The sequence below is a fragment of the Chiloscyllium punctatum genome, chromosome 36 (genome assembly GCF_047496795.1).
Source record: "Chiloscyllium punctatum isolate Juve2018m chromosome 36, sChiPun1.3, whole genome shotgun sequence".
Taxonomy (NCBI): domain Eukaryota; kingdom Metazoa; phylum Chordata; class Chondrichthyes; order Orectolobiformes; family Hemiscylliidae; genus Chiloscyllium; species Chiloscyllium punctatum.
The window spans coordinates 41,808,330-41,824,135 of record NC_092774.1 but is presented as its reverse complement, the minus strand read 5'-3'; the positions used below and the strand labels follow the sequence as shown (position 1 = coordinate 41,824,135).

The following is a 15,806-nucleotide window of genomic DNA, read 5'->3' as shown; positions in this document are numbered from 1 at the left end:
GTTTCCAGCACCCAGAACGTCCCACCTTCTGCAAATCGAAAGACAAGTCCCACCCTGCCCTCTCCAATGTGTGTTGTGTAACTGCTTAATCATTTTTAGTGGGCCAGCAAAGGCTGATAGCCATGTTCGGAAACCAGGAGGATGGCCTCAATCGCGACCTTGGGTTCATGTCACATGACAGGTAACCCTACTTCACTGTTACGCTCTCTCTCACTCTCTCACATACTCACACGCTCGTGCACAGCCTTTACGATAGACATGCTCTTTCTCAGACACACACTAATACGCCCTCCCACTCACACCCACGCATACATCTTCGCACATGATGACACTCCATCACACACACACTTTATCCAGCATGCACACGCACATACACACTCTCTCTCTCATGCATGCACTCACACATTTGGGGTGAATTTGCATTTGCAGGATTATATATTTGGAAATAGAACCAAGATTGGGACACAGACAGACTCAAACCTCACAGCTTTCATGCGTTGTTTGATGTGAGGTGTTGCCTCCTTTTATAAAACATTAAGTTTCCTGGAGAACGTGAATTAAAAGAAGCTCTGGAATGTACATATTAATGAACCGAAATCTGCAGCCCATTTTAAAAGATGAAAGATTTAACAGCAATCTAGGTTTCTTCAATACGTCACTTCTGTTGAATGACACTCTAATGTTTTTGCAATATATTCTGTGTCTTGTGATTCTACACCACAGCTACCTGAAGAAGAAGCAGCACTTCGAAACCTAGTGCTTCCAAATAAACCTGTTAGAATATACACTGGTGTTTTTGAGATTTTAAAACTTTGTTTCCAGTGAATACAGCCCACACCTCCCACTGTTGCCAGTAAACTTTGCAATTCCAATGAAACAATGAACCTGAAGTCCTGAAAAAATATACAATTTGTAACAATATTAGCTACTCATTCACTGGTCCTTCTGAGACATGACATTAGTGCTGGAGGCTGAAATAAATGGGCAGCTTTAAAACAAAAACCTGTTGGACCTCACAGAGTCTAAGCCGGGCGGTAAGTTCAGGTAACCTTTACTACGACCCTATTTTGTTACAGCTTCAGATTTCCCCAGGAAAAAGACATACAAAAGGTAGTTTTTAAAGAAAACACCTCCAGCTCAAAATGCACCCACTCTCCCCACCCCCCCCCCCCCACCCCACTTTCTTTGTTGGTCAGCTGGGTTGTCCGTTTGTAACTGGATCCCTGGTACAGCCGGGTAAAACATGCAGCTGGGATGACTGAGTGAACCCTTTCCCGCAACGGCAGTTTCCTTCACTAAAAAGGACATGAGTGAATCAGATGGTGTTATCCCCCCTAAAAGTGGTTTCATCCTTAGATTTTGAAGTCCAGATTACTGGCCGAACTCCAATTCTGCCATCGACCGTAGTGGGATTCGAACCTGGGACGCCCCAGTGCTGGGTTGATCGGAGCACTTGGCCATCGCTCCTCCAACCCCCTGGTGCCGGCACGAGAACTCGATGGTGCCTCCTCAGGTGAGAGGAGCAGGTGAAGCTCTTTTGGAACTTACAGCAGGTGAATGGCCTCCCTCCAGTGTGGACCCACTGGGGGGTCAGCAGTGCAGCTGACTGTGTGACCCCTCCCCTGCACATGGGGCACGTGAATGGCTTCTCTCTGACTGAACCCCTTCCTGCACACTGAGCAGGTGAACGGCCTCACCCCGTTGTGAATGCGTCTGTGGGTTTCCAGCACTGATGAGGAAGGGAATCCTTTCCCACAGTCCCCACATTTCCACGGTTTCCTCATTGGGTGGAGCTTTCCTTGTGTTGCTCTGGGTTTGAAATTACAAACAGAGCGGGGACATAGTCTTTCCCACCGCGAATGGCTGTGATTTTAATTCCCCAATCTGAGTAAATGGTTTGAAGCACTTTTCACAGTCAGCGCACTGAATCTCCCTCACTCAGTATCTCAGTATTCTCCCTGCCACACCAGTGTCCAAAGTCTCTCAAGCAGACAAAAGCAAACATTTCTTCAGGACCATGGGGGCAATGGATGACGTATCTGACTCCACCTACTTGTTTCAACTGCAGCTCACAGCTTCTTCACACACCCCAATTAATCTTTCTCATTGTCATGAAACCGGCGTATGGGTACAATTCCTAATCTGCAGGAATGAGAATCTTTTCACTGTCTCGTGTCAGTAAATGTCCCTGAGAACATCAGAGTCAAGTCACAGCGCTGTTAGAGGAGGGGAAGCTGAAATAACCCCACACGCTGCTCATGGGCACATTTCACTTTCCCCAACACACCGCACCAACCACTGCGGCTCTTGGGAGTGGAAAGGGAACAAACACCAAAACCCAGTATCAGCTTTGTAAATCTTCAGGAAATAAGAAATAAGTTCATCCCTTCGGATCTTCCATCCTGGGCAGACAGCGTTGATTTTAAATGGCTGTCCAGTCAGTGTCGATTCGTTTTGGCTGAAAAAATCTTCCTTATCTCATCCCAGCATTTCTTGCCACAGAGAGCTATGCGGCAGAGTTCATGTATATATTTCCTTGTATGGTATTTTGTGAATAACATTCGTTTTCTGGTTGTTTGTATCGGGTATTTCAGGTTCATTAGCCGCCGTTTAAGTGTGTTGGGAGGTTTGTGGGCGACCATGATGCTGAGAGGGTTGAGTTGTCCGGACATCATTTCCCAGATGACTTTCATGTAAAGTAATGTGGCTAGGGTTTCTGCAGACGTTGTGTCCGCTTGTGTCAGTTTGTTGATGTGAAATTGGCACACTGGGTTTATTGGGAAGGCAAAAGTGAGGACTGCAGATGCTGGAAAGCAGAGTTTAGATCAGAGTGGTGAGGGAAAAGCACAGCAGGTCAGACAGCTTCCGAGGAGCAGGAAAATCGACGTTTCGGACAAAAGCCCTTCATCAGGAATCGAGGCAGGACCCCTCCAGGGTGGAGAGATAAATTGTGCGTGGGGTGTGCTGGGCCGAAGGTAGCAAAAAGTACAATAGCCGAATGGGGGTGGGGATGAAGGTGACAGATCAGAGAGGAGGGTGGAGTGGATAGGTGGGGAGGGAGATTGGCAGGTAGGACAGGTCATGAGGTCAGCGCTGAGCTGGAAGGTTGGAATTGAGGTAAGGTCGGGGGAGGGGAAATGAGGAATCTGATGAAGTCCACATTGATGGCCTGGGGTTGAATTTAACCCAAGCGGAAGATGAGACGTTCATCCTCCAGGCATCGAGTGGGGAGGGAGCGGCGATGGAGGAGGCCCAGGACCTGCATGTCCTCGGCAGAGTGGGAGGGGGTTTGAAATGTTGGGCCATAGGGCGATGGGGTTGATTGGTGCGGGTGTCCTTTAGATGTTCCCTCAAGCGCTGTGACTTGACTCTGCGAGGAGTCTCCAGTCTCCCCAATGTAGAGGAGACCGCATCAGGAGCAATGGATACAAGAAATGACATTGTTGGATACACAGGTGAAAGCCTTCGACCGACCACCGCCCGGATTCGGTTTCCGGGCAGGGAAGAAATTTTCAGTAGAGCTATCAGAGTGCATCTGCGTCTCCCTGGTGGTCTAGTGGTTAGGATTCGGCGCTTTCATCGCCGTGGCCCGGGTTCGATTCCCGGTCAGGACAACCGTTTTCAGGGGGTTTATAGGCTACCCGCTCTTCTTAAGTGCTCTGTACAGTTATTGATTGATCTTCGGAGTTCCTGGGTGCTGCAGTGTGTCGTGGCTCGTTGAAATAGTGCCCTGATTCAGATTTATTTGTATGTGTAGTGGTGATTGCTTCTGTAGTTAAGTTCTTGGTTCACGTGCATTGTTTTCCTGTAGACGCTGTTTTGAATTTACCATTGACTGTTCGCTCCACTGTGACATCTAGAAATGGCACTTTGTTGTTGTTCTCCTCTTTTGTGAATTTTATGCCAGGAAGGATATTGTTGATGGTGTTGTAGGTTTCCTCTAATTTGTTTCATTTTTTTATGACAAAAGTGTCATCGCTGTAGCGGACTCTAGGTTTGGGTTGGATCATTGGAAGGGCTGTTTGTTCGAGTCTCTACATTATTGCATCTGCTAGGAATCCTGATGCTGGTGGTTTCATGCGTATTTCGTTGATGTGTTTGTAGGGCTTGTTACTGAATATGAAGTCGGTGGTAAGGCACAGTTCCACGAGCTTGACAGTGTTATCTTTGCTGATGAAGTTGATGCTGTGTTTGTGTCTTTGATTCTTCGAGTAGTGTCTTCAGTTTTCTTTGGCCACGTTGATGTTAATGGATGTGAACAGGTCTGTTATATCAAAGGACAACATTATTCCATCCTCTTCTATCTCAGTGTCTTTGGTGTTCAGGAATTCAAAGTTTGGGAGAAGATTTGTAGCTCGGGTGCTCGTTGTTGTGGTTCTGTCCGCCGAGCTGGGAATTTGTCTTGCAAACGTTTCGTCCCCTGTCTAGGTGACATCCTTAGTGCTTGGGAGCCTTCTGTGAAGCGGTTCTGTGATGTTTCTTCCGGCATTTATAGTGGCCTGTCTCTGCCGCTTCCGGTTGTCAGTTCGAGCTGCCCGCTGTAGTGGCCGGTATATTGGGTCCAGGTCGATGTGTTTGTTGATAGAGTCTGTGGATGAATGGCACTCAATGGCACGACAAATGGCAGAGGAAACATCACAGAAGCGCTTCACAGGAGGCTCCCAAGCACTGAGGATGTCACCCAGACAGGGGACGAAACGTTTGCAAGACAAATTCCCAGCTCGGCGAACAGAACCACAACAGTGTTCAGGAATTCTTGGATGGAGTAAATGGAGTGGAGTGAATCTTCGACTAGGTGTTTTAGCCTTCAGTGGAGGCCTTTGACTAGTCTGTATATTGATGTTCCAAGTCGTGAGACTATGGTCTAAGGGGGGCTCCTGGTTTGAAGGGGAGGAGAATAACAACAAAGTGCCATTCCTTGATGTCACAGTAGAACGAACAGTCAATGGGGAACGTCAAACTAGCATCTACAGAAAAACAACAGACCCAAAACAAGGACTTAACTGCAGAAGCAATCATCCCAACACCCACAAACGAAGAGATTATTTCAACGAGCCACCGCACACTGCAGCTCAGAGAAACTACGAAAAGCACAAGAGAAATTCGTATATAGTGTATTTAAGGAGAACGGCTCCCCAATAAACGTCAGTCCGCTGATTTCTCAGTGATGCTTCCAAGGTGACACTCAAAAATTCGGTTTGACCCTCCATTCTTTCCTGTTTGTTTTGTGTGGGTTTTCAAAGCTTTCCCAATCCTCTGACTGAGTATTGGAGTTGGGAAGTTATGTTGTGGTTGTACACAACATTTTTTAAGACCACTTTTGGAATATTGTGTACAATTCTGGTCTCCCTCCCATCAGAAGGATATTGTGAAATTTGAAAGGATTCTGAAGCACCAATGGGTCCACAGAGGGGAAGACGCCCTTCTGCTGCCCTGAGTGTGGGAAGGTCTTCAGTGATTCCTCTGCCCTGCTGACACACCAGTTGGTCCACACCGGGGAAGGCTGTTCTCCGGCTCTAAGTGCGAGATGGTCTTCAGCGGTTCTTCCCACCTGCTGAGACACCAGTGGGTCCATATTGAGGAGAAGCCGTTCTTCTGCCCCGATTGCAGGAAGGGCTTTGCTCTTTCTTCCGACCTGGTGGCCCATTGGTGGGTCCACATGGGGGAGAGGTCGTTCAGTTGCCTAAGTGCAGGAAGGCCTTCATCAATTCCTCAGCCCTGCTGAGGCACCAGTCCGTCCACACTGGGGAGATGCCATTCTCCTGCCCGAGTGTGGGAAGGGCTTTACCCGCTCCTCCACACTGCTGAAGCACCAGCTAGTCCACACGGGGGGAAGGGGGGTGGAGAGGGGAGGCCTTTCTGCTGCCCTGAATGCGGGAAGTCCTTCAGCAATTCCTCCGCCCTGCTGAAGCACCAGTGTGTCCACACCGGGGAGAGGCCCTTCAGCTGGCCCGAGTGTGGAAAGAGGTTCGTGTTTTCCTGCAACTTGCGGAAGCACCAGCGGGGGCACCAGCGCTCCCAGCAATCAGATCCCACCAGTGACGCTGCCTTTAGTCACCCCCCAGGACTGAACCTCCTGCCAGTTCTGACACTGTGTGCAGTGGGAGAGTAGGTGGGCTGTTTTTGTTTTCTGCTGGACTGCAATTGCCTCCCCCACCCCCCCCACAACCACAACCTCATGGTGGCTCACGGTTAGCACTGCTGCCTCATGGCACCAGGAACCCAGGAATACTTCCACCCTTGGGGCTCTGTGTGCAATTTATGGAGCGTAGGAAAATGGATCTGATTGGGTTACTCTTCGGAGAATCTGTGCAGATGTGTTGGGCTGAAGGACCTGTTTCCACACGTAGGAGTTCAACCATCATATGAGCTTTGCTTTCATTGGAAACTGCTGCTCATTGAACCAGGGACTGCACATTGCCAAATGAAATGATCCAGAGAAACGTAAGACTGCAAAACAATCTGAGCAGAAGTTAGGCCATTCGGCCCATCGGGTCTACTCAGCCATTCGTTAGTGACAAAAGTAGTGTAAATGAGATTAGCTACAGTGTGTAAACAGGCCATTTGTCCCAACAAGTCCACATCGACCCTCCGAAGAGTAACCCATCCAGACCCATTTCTCTCTGACTAATGTACCTAACTCTTGGGCAATTAAGCATGGCCCATCCACATGACCTGCACATCTTTGGTTTATGGAAGAAAACAGGATCACCCAGTGAAAACCCATGCAGACACTGGGAGAATATGAAAACTCCTCACAGACAGCCACCCAAGGCGTGAATCAAACCTGGGTCCCCGGCACTGTGAGGCTGCAGTGGTAACCACTGAGCCACTACATATTGCAACCCGAAGTTGGCAAGTAGGAGTTTGGGAGAATACAGCAAGCCAGGCAGCACCAGGATGTGGAGTAGTCAGCGTTTTGGGTATTAACCCTTCTTCATGACTGAAACGTTGACTTCTCTGTGAGAAACGATTTACAGGAATGTTGATGGGGTTTGGAGGGTTTGAGCTACAGGGAGAGGCTGAATAGCGTGGGGCTGTTTTCACTGGATCATCGGAGGCAGAGAAGTCACCTAATAGCGGTTATAAAATCATGAGGGGCATGGACAGTGTAATAGACAAGGTCTTTTCCCTGGTGTGGGGGCGTCCAGAATTAGAGGGCATAAGTTTAGGGTAAGAGGCGAAACATATTAAAGGGACAACTTCTTCATTCAGAGGGTGGGATATATATGAAATGAGCTGCCAGAGTATATGGGTCAGGTGCTGTCAAATGGGACAAGATTAATATAGGATATCAGGTCAGCATGGACAAGTTGGACCGAAGAGTCTGTTTCCATGCTGTACGTGTCTCTGACTACTGGTCCCTATGTAAGTTTAAAATAGAGTCCAAGTAACTTTGAATACTTCAATCTTGTTGAGCTCACCTCCTCAAAAGTTTCACATGAATCCCTCTGAGAGATACTGTTGAACATACTGAGTTGGACAAAGTATCCCATCAAGTTCAACACAAACCCAGAGTTGAAGAAGTCAGAAGTCAGAACACCAAGGGGACCAAAACTGATCACAATATTCCAGCTTCATGAACGTCCTGTATAACTACAACATAACTTGCCAACATCTATACTCAATTCCCTAACTGATGAAGGCCAGTGTGCCTAAACCTTTCTTCACTGCCTTGTGTACCGATGTACTCAGAGATATAGGACCTACTTTAAACTGATCCACGATCCAGCTGCTGGGAGCACAGAAGTAGAGTAGTGCTGCATGAGTGTGCTGGGTAGATAACCCAGAGGTCGATGGGTACATACCATGTCATGCTATTGCTCAATGTCTCTGCTTTCATATACAAAGGTTCTCTGTTCTGTATCTTGCCTTTGCATCTGCTTCCCAAAGCTTCTTCAGTGGAGGCATGGCCGCTGGAGCCCAGGAGTTCAACAACCCCCCCGGAGCTGGAGGAAGGTCCAAGCTCCAATAAGCGGGGGGGGTAAGGCTGGAAGCTGGATTTGCTCAAGGATTGTATTTTTAACTCAGTTAAATGGTACCTACTGTATGGGGCTATGATTTACATTAAAACCAGAGGATCATATCAGAGTGTTATTATTTAGCAGTGGTGGTTGGTAAAATGCACTCTCTGGTGGAGCACTTTCTATGATGCTGCATTTCTTGCCCTTTGCCCTTCCCCCATTTCTTATCTCCCATCTTGATTTTATATTTTTTGGTCAAATTTAATTTCATATTAATAAGACTTGGTATTTATTCACTCTGTGCTATTAATTTGTTTGTTCGAATATTGTAAGTCAAAATTAATGCTGTAATTTAATTTCTGATGTCAGAGTTTGACATTAAATGTGCAGGTGTGAATACCAGGAAGTTGTGAAAATAAATCAAGAACTTGTGGTTTTTAACAAAAAGAGCAGTTCACTGATATTCATGACATCGTCTCATTTGGATGTGATGATTCAAATCTGACCAACAAACCGTTTCATGCAGTCATCCAATTGAATAAAAAAATTATTTAATTTAATTAAAGAAAATAACTCTGGCAGGCTAAGATTTATGCAATCTATTTATAAGATTATATCCATTGCTCGCAATATGGTCTCATCCACATTGGGGCAACTGGACGCCAACTAGCGGAACATTTCAGGGAACAACTCTGGGACTCTAAATCTAAACGACACACCGCCCTGTGGTGGAACACTTTAACTCCCCCTCCCATTCCACCAAGGACATGCAAGTCCTGGGCCTCCTCCACTGCCAAATTCTTGCTACCCGACACTTGTAGGAAAACACCTCAACTTCTGCTTTAGGACCCTCCAACCACATGGTATCAATGTAGATTTCATCAGTTTCCTTATTTCCTCTCCCCCACCTTGTCCCAGATCCAACCTGCCAATTCGACACCAACCTCTTGACCTGTCATACCTGTCCACCTTGCTTCTCACCTATTTACTCCACCCTCATCTCTGACCTATCACCATCAATCCCTACCTCCATCTACCTATTGCACTCCCAGCTGCCTTCCCTCCAGCCCCACTTCCTTCCCATGTATCTCTCAGCCCCCTTGGGCCACCCTTTATTCCTGATGAAGAGCTTATGCTCTAAACCAAGACTGTGATGAAGCAACATCCTCAACAAATAGGAAATAGCTCCCAAGTCAGATTTCATTCCCTCTTCTGTTTCCCAGTTCTTTCAGAAATAAGGAATGTCTTTTTCTTCCACTAGAAAGTGGTCTTCCACTTTGCGCTGTCTGAAGTGTTATGCCTCACCACTACTTCAGCCACCTTTTAAGAATCCTTTCAACCTGTTTTTCAAACAATTGTGGAGGTGACCAAAAGCAAACATTTCACTCCTCCTCAATGCCCCATTTCTCGTCCTAAGGGCCATTTTGTCATGTTGTCGATGTTACAAGCAGCCGAGTGCACTTGGTTTCTGAATTGAAATTTGGCCATTGAAGTGAACAGGATTAATATTTATCGATGGCTAGCTGTGTTTGCACTAACTGTAATTATCCACCAATACGATGTCTTTTGTTCCACCAAAACTGGAAACAATGATCTGTGTTTATATTGCAGTCGGATGTAGAAAATCATCCCAGCGATCTTCACATTATTATAGTTTACTGAGGCCATAACAGCATTGCGTGGCAGTTTGATGTGACTAAAACCTGGATGGCAATCTCTAGATTATGTTGTAAAAATATCGGTATAATGTTATTCACACCCCGCGGTCACCAACTGAACGAACAGTCTGTGTTTTACTTCTCACATTGCGGGAAGCTGAGCATTTCCCCAAACAATGGGCACACCATCTCCCTGACACAGTGTTCACACATCAAACTGACAGCAAAGATTCACGTGTGATCGAAAGTTACCGCAAAGAAGATTTGACATGACCGATATACGGAAAGAACGTACTCCTTTCTTGATTTGAAATGTAAGAAGTTGATTGCAGTGAGCCTGACGTGATTTGAACACGCAACCTTCTGATCTGGAGTCAGACGCGCTACCGTTGCGCCACAAGCTCACGGACGACTGATGACCTCCATTCATGCTTAAGGGAAGTGATCGCACTACAATGATTTTACGTTCATGTCTGTTCTGTTTCTCCCCCTTCTCTTCCAAGGGTTGGGCTTGTCTTTCGATTTGCAGAGAGTTGAGATGCTCTGGATGCTGTGATCCAGGGCAAACACAGGCTGGAGTACCTTCGGCTCAGAAAGATGCAGCTGGAAGCCGGGCTGCAGACACTTTGGGGGAAAAGGGGAAAGTTAACTGGACACTTTGTTCTGGGAGATGGTCATTTCTCTACAGACAAAGCCTTCTGACTGGGTCAGTGGACAGGGTCAGGAGGGTGTCAGCACAGGTCAGACAGATAAAGGGGATCTGAGAGAGGTCTGCACGAGTGAGGAGCTAACTGGCTGCGTGGTGGGAGTAAGAACAATGTTGGGGAGGGGGCAGTGGTGGTCAGGGAGAGAATAGTGGCAGGGATTGTCACCATTCTCTGCAGTTGGCAGCACAAGACCAGATTGCATCAGTGTCTGCCTGGCGCCAGGATTTGGGAACCGGTGTGCTCAGGGCTGGAGAAATGGAAAAGGGAAGTTGCAGCAGGCGTGGTCTAACAATGTCAGGAGGAGACACCCTCTACTGAAGGCTCATGAGAAGTCAGAAGCTACAAAGACAAAGCAGAACTTCACAGTTCTGGGTGGCATGGTGGCTCAGTGGTTAGCACCACTGCCTCACAGTACCACGGACTTGGGTTCAATTCCACTCTCATGCAGCTCTCTGTGTGGACTTTGACATGTTCTCACCTTTGTGTCTGAGTGGGTGAACTCTGGGTGCTCCAGTTTCCTCCGACAGTCTAACCATCTGAAGTTTGGGGTGAATTGGCCATGCTGAAGTGTCCAGAGATGTGCAACCTAGGGTGGGTTTACCATGGGGAACTGCAGGGAAAGTGGGTGGGATGCTGTTTGGAAGGTTAGTCTGAATTTTATGGGCCGAATGGCCCGTAGGGATTATATGAATCTACCGTCTTAGGCATGTGTCTATTGAGAAACGACTGCCCCCAAGTCTGCTGTGGATGGAGTGGGTTCCAGTTCATGGAACACTGACACCATTCCTGGGTAAGGTGGGATTTGTGCTGTCACTTCCCCAACCCACTGTCCCCATGCATTCTCTCTCTCCTCACAGTCTGCACTCACCAAATCTCTCTGCCCAGCCATTCTCTCTCTCCCCCTCATTTTCTGCCCCCCATTCTCTGTCCCCATGTCTTTCTCCTCCCCTCCACCCTCTGTCCCCTGTCCATTTTCTCTCTGTCTCACCCTACCCTCTGCTCCCCTATCCATTCTCTCTCTCTCTTCCCCCACACCCTCTGCACCCTGTCCATTCTCTCTCCCTTCTACCTTCCCTCCATCCTTTCTCGTATCGCAAACCCTCTTTGATTGCTGTATCAAGCCCTTCTCGGGAAAGAGAGAGAATGGATGGTGATGACCCAACCTGGAAGACAGGGGTGCACAAGAAATGGCTGATCTTTAAAATTGAGAACAGCTGAAATGATATATTCAGAAACATTGTTAATGTCTAAAAGCATAAAGCTGCAGACATGTTTCTGAAACTTGCATTGAATTAGGCGGGTAGAGTCATACAGCACAGAAACAGACTCTGCAGTCCAGCTCACCCATGCTGACTGGATATCCTAAATTAATCTCATGACCCATTTGGGAGTATTTGACCCATATCTCTCTCAACCCTTCCAATACCTATACCAAACCAGATGCCTTTTAAATGTTATAATGGTACCCCAGCTTCCATCATTTCCTCTGGCAGCCCATTCCACACACGCACCACCCTCTGCATGAAAAAAATACAAATCTATGCCTTCGTCACTCCCTAGTTTTATTTGTACTGATACCTTCGGGGATCTCTGGACATGGACAGCAAGGTTCCTTTGTTCCTCAGCACTCTGTAGGGACCTACTATTTATTGATTACTTTCTTCCATTATTACATTTCCCAGAATGCCTGGAGATTAAATTCCATCTCTCTGCCCCATTTACCAGCTGATTGGTATCAAACTGTGGCCGGAGACCATCCTCCTCACGATCAAAACCGCCATCTTTCCAGAGTTTACTCCTAAAGAGAGTGGGGGGGGGGGGGGGGGGTGGTGGCAGCACTGTCTCCAGCTGAGCAGTGGGAATTGCGTGTGTGTGCGGGGGGCTTGGAAACTTTTGCAAGCTCCCTTTCCTTCACTTTTTATTCCCCCCAAATCTATGTGGTTTGAGTTTTTAATAACAGAAAACAGCACAGGGTTTAATTTTAACTTCCCACTGGCTGAAACTTTGTCCTCTCCTCTAACATCTGAGAGTAAAATACTTTACTTCCCCTCCCTTCCGTCCATGTGTAACACAGAGTGTGGGATTGGCACCTGTTGTTATTTTGTGATCTATTCCAAATGAAATTTTATCTCTGCGCAGGCGCAAGTGAACAGTCTGTTTTTGTGCTTTCTGTGAGATCAGGCGAGCAGCTTTTAAATCCTTATGTTAAGCAGCAGAAGCAAACAGTAGATCAGCAATTATATTTTGAGAGTGGTAATTCTAGCCCTGGTCAACAGAGCAGTTCTAGCCGTTGGGTCAACAGAGAGAGAGAGGGAGAGGATGTCACATCTAAAGTGCATACAGAAGAGTTGTTACACTTGTTCAGTCAGTTGAGTTGGTTCTGCCCTCAGATGTGACTGGATGTTGCTTTCATGGATCATAATTAAACTACAATGGAACATATTAAATTCAAGGGATTCAATTGAATGGGCAATTTGAGTGAATAAATGGAAAACTGCTTAAAGATTGGCTCCTGGTCTTTTACTTCACCAATTAGAAGTTGTTGGTTTGACAGCTCTCCTAATCATAGAATCCCTACAGTGTGGGAGCAGGCCATTTGGCCCATCGAGTCAACACTGACCCTCCAAACAGCATCCCATCCAGACTCACAAAAATGTGCACCGCACGTGTGCAGAGAAGGGGATGCTGGGAGTGAGTGGGATGCTTTCACCACCACCATCTCCCTCCAAGACCCAAACATCCCCACAGCAACACCTGTCCATTCCTCCACCACCACAGTAAGGCCTCTGGCCTTACCCCCTGCCAACCACAGTGCCACTGTCCATTCTCACCCCCACCCACAGCGCCCCCGTCAATTCTCCCTGCCACTCACAGCGCCCCTGTCCATTCTCCTCGCCACACACAGCATCCCCTGCCCATTCTCCTCTGCCATTCATGGCTCCCCCCTCTCCATTCCCCCATGACACCCATGACACCCCCGTCCATTCCCTCGCCACCCCGGCACACCGTCCATTCCCTCTCTCTTTCTTTCTCTCACCCCCACCCTCTGCATCCCTGTCCAATCCCTCTTCCCATCTTCTGACTCCCCATGCATTTTCTCTCTCCCCCACACCCTCTGCTCTCCATCCCTCTGTTCCCCCATCTATTCTCTTTCTCCACCCATGTTCTGCCCTCTGTCCATTCTCCTGCCATCCAATGACTCCCATCCATTCTCTCTCCCCTCACACTCTGCACTCCACTCTTTCTTTACCCCACAATGATCTGTACCCCATTCTCGCTTGGCCCCCTCCACCATTCTCTGCTGCCCCATTCTCTCTTTTTGCCCTGCAGGTCTTTCTCTTCCCCCCCGACGAACCTCTGCCCCCCAGTCTTTCTCTAACCCCACCCTCTGCTCCTGTCCATTTTCTGTTTCTCTACACATCACCCTCTGCCCTCTCATCCATTCTCTCTCTTTTCATGCCTCGAGCCCTCTTTGATCACTGTATCAAGGCCTTTTCAGAAGAGAGAGAGAATAGATGGTGATGACTCAACCCAGAGCCAGGAGGGGTGACAAATGGCTGCTCTTTAAAATTGACAATAGCTAAAATGTTTAATTTAATTAATAAGAGCTGCTGAAATCTTCCTGAAACTTGCATTGAAATTAGATTAGATTACTTACAGTGTGGAAACAGGCCCTTCGGCCCAACAAGTCCACACCGCCCGCCGAAGCGCAACCCACCCATACCCCGACATCTACCCCTTACCTAACACTACAGGCAATTTAGCATGGCCAATTCACCCGACCTGCACATCTTTGTGACTGTGGGAGGAAACCGGAGCACCCGGAGGAAACCCACGCAGACACGGGGAGAACGTGCAAACTCCACACAGTCAGTCGCCTGAGGTGGGAATTGAACCCGGGTCTCCGGCACTGTGAGGCAGCAGTGCTAACCACTGTGCCACCATGCCACCCATCAGAAATAGGTGCAGTTCGGCCACAGCTCAGGACAGGCTGTAAGGGGTGAATGGCCTATTCTTAGTCTCATGAAATTGGTTCTGACTATGTCAAAATAGAGTCATACATTTGTATAGCACAGAAACAAACCCTTCGGTTCATGCCGACCAGATATCCTAAATTAATCGAGTGACCCATTTGCCAGCATTTGGCCCAATTCCCTCTGAATCCTTCCTATTCATAGCCCTATCAGAATGCATTTTAAATATTGTAACTGTACCAGCCTCCACCACTTCATTGCATACACATACCACCCTTTGTGCAAAAAGGCTGGCCTTTAATATCCTCAGAAATCTTTCCCCTCTCATCCTCAACCTATGCCCTCCAGTTCTGGTCTTCCCTCCCCTCTCCCCCAAACATGCGGAAAAGACATACAAAAGTTGAGCAGCCAGACAAAATGCAAAAGCAATAAAATGTCGAGCCACGGGGGAACAAAATTGTTGCTCTACCTTTGTTTTCCTATTTGCATTTGGACACTTAAACTCTGTCAGTAAAACTCGCATCCCCACAAGAGTATATTGCCGGTGTCAGCGACGCAGTGCGCATACTCATCGCTGCCCAAACAAAAGGCGCGCGACCTGCTTTTGATGGACCAATCGGGAGCCCTGGAGGACTCGAAGGCGATTGGTCTTCCTGCCAATCAGAGCCACCGCAGTGTCTGAATGCGGAAGTTGGACGACGAGCTTCTGAAGCGACTCCTCGTGCTCCTCTCTTTGGAATGTAGATTGAGCTTCACCCCAGACTACAACTTCCTTTCTCCATCCAACATCTGTGAGTATGGTAGCCTCTTTTCTCACCAACTTTTTTTCAATTTGGGGTTCGGTTGTTGGCTTGCAGCAACTGAAAGGAAAAGGGGTGAATCCAGGCAGAGACTGACTCTGGAAAAGTTGGTCCAGGTCTGTGTCTCAATTGACAAAATACATCGGCAGGAGACTGCAAGAACACACTAAGCCAGGCAGCATAAGGAGGTGGACAAGTCGATGTTTTGGGTGTAAACCTTCTTTGTGTGGAGTGCTTTGCAATGAACCAGACTCTATAAAAGATCTTAAAGTAAGGGAACCCTTAGGAAGTAGCGACCATAATATGGTAGAGTTCAGTCAGGAGTTTGAAAGGGAGAAGGCAAAATCTGATGTAATGGTGTTACAGTTGAATAAAGGTAATTATGAAGGCATGAGAGAGGAACTGACTAAAACAGACTGGAAGCAGAGGCTAACCGGGAAGACAGTAGAGCAAAAATGGCAGGAGTTTGTAGGTATAATTGAGGACACTGTACAGAGGTTCATTCCCAAGAAAAGAAAGATTAACCGGGGAGGGATTAGACAACCTTGGCTGACAAAGGAAGTCAGGAAATGTATTAAAGAAAAAGAGAGATCCTATAAAGTGGCTAAGAACAGTGGGAAATCAGAAGATTGGGAAGGATACAAAAGCAAACAGAGGATAACAAAGAGTGTAATAAGAAATGAGAGGATCAAATATGAAGGTA

At 47.5% G+C, this 15,806-nt stretch overlaps 2 non-coding genes across 2 annotated transcripts; one reads left to right on the top strand and one right to left on the bottom strand.

Annotated features, from left to right (window-relative positions):
• Positions 1–3,539: 3,539 nt before the first annotated feature.
• Positions 3,540–3,614, top strand: trnae-uuc (transfer RNA glutamic acid (anticodon UUC)). Its single transcript has one exon. It is a non-coding gene; the product is annotated as a tRNA-Glu (tRNA).
• Positions 3,615–9,954: 6,340 nt separating this feature from the next.
• On the bottom strand, positions 9,955–10,026 carry trnaw-cca (transfer RNA tryptophan (anticodon CCA)). Its single transcript has one exon. It is a non-coding gene; the product is annotated as a tRNA-Trp (tRNA).
• Positions 10,027–15,806: the final 5,780 nt, after the last annotated feature.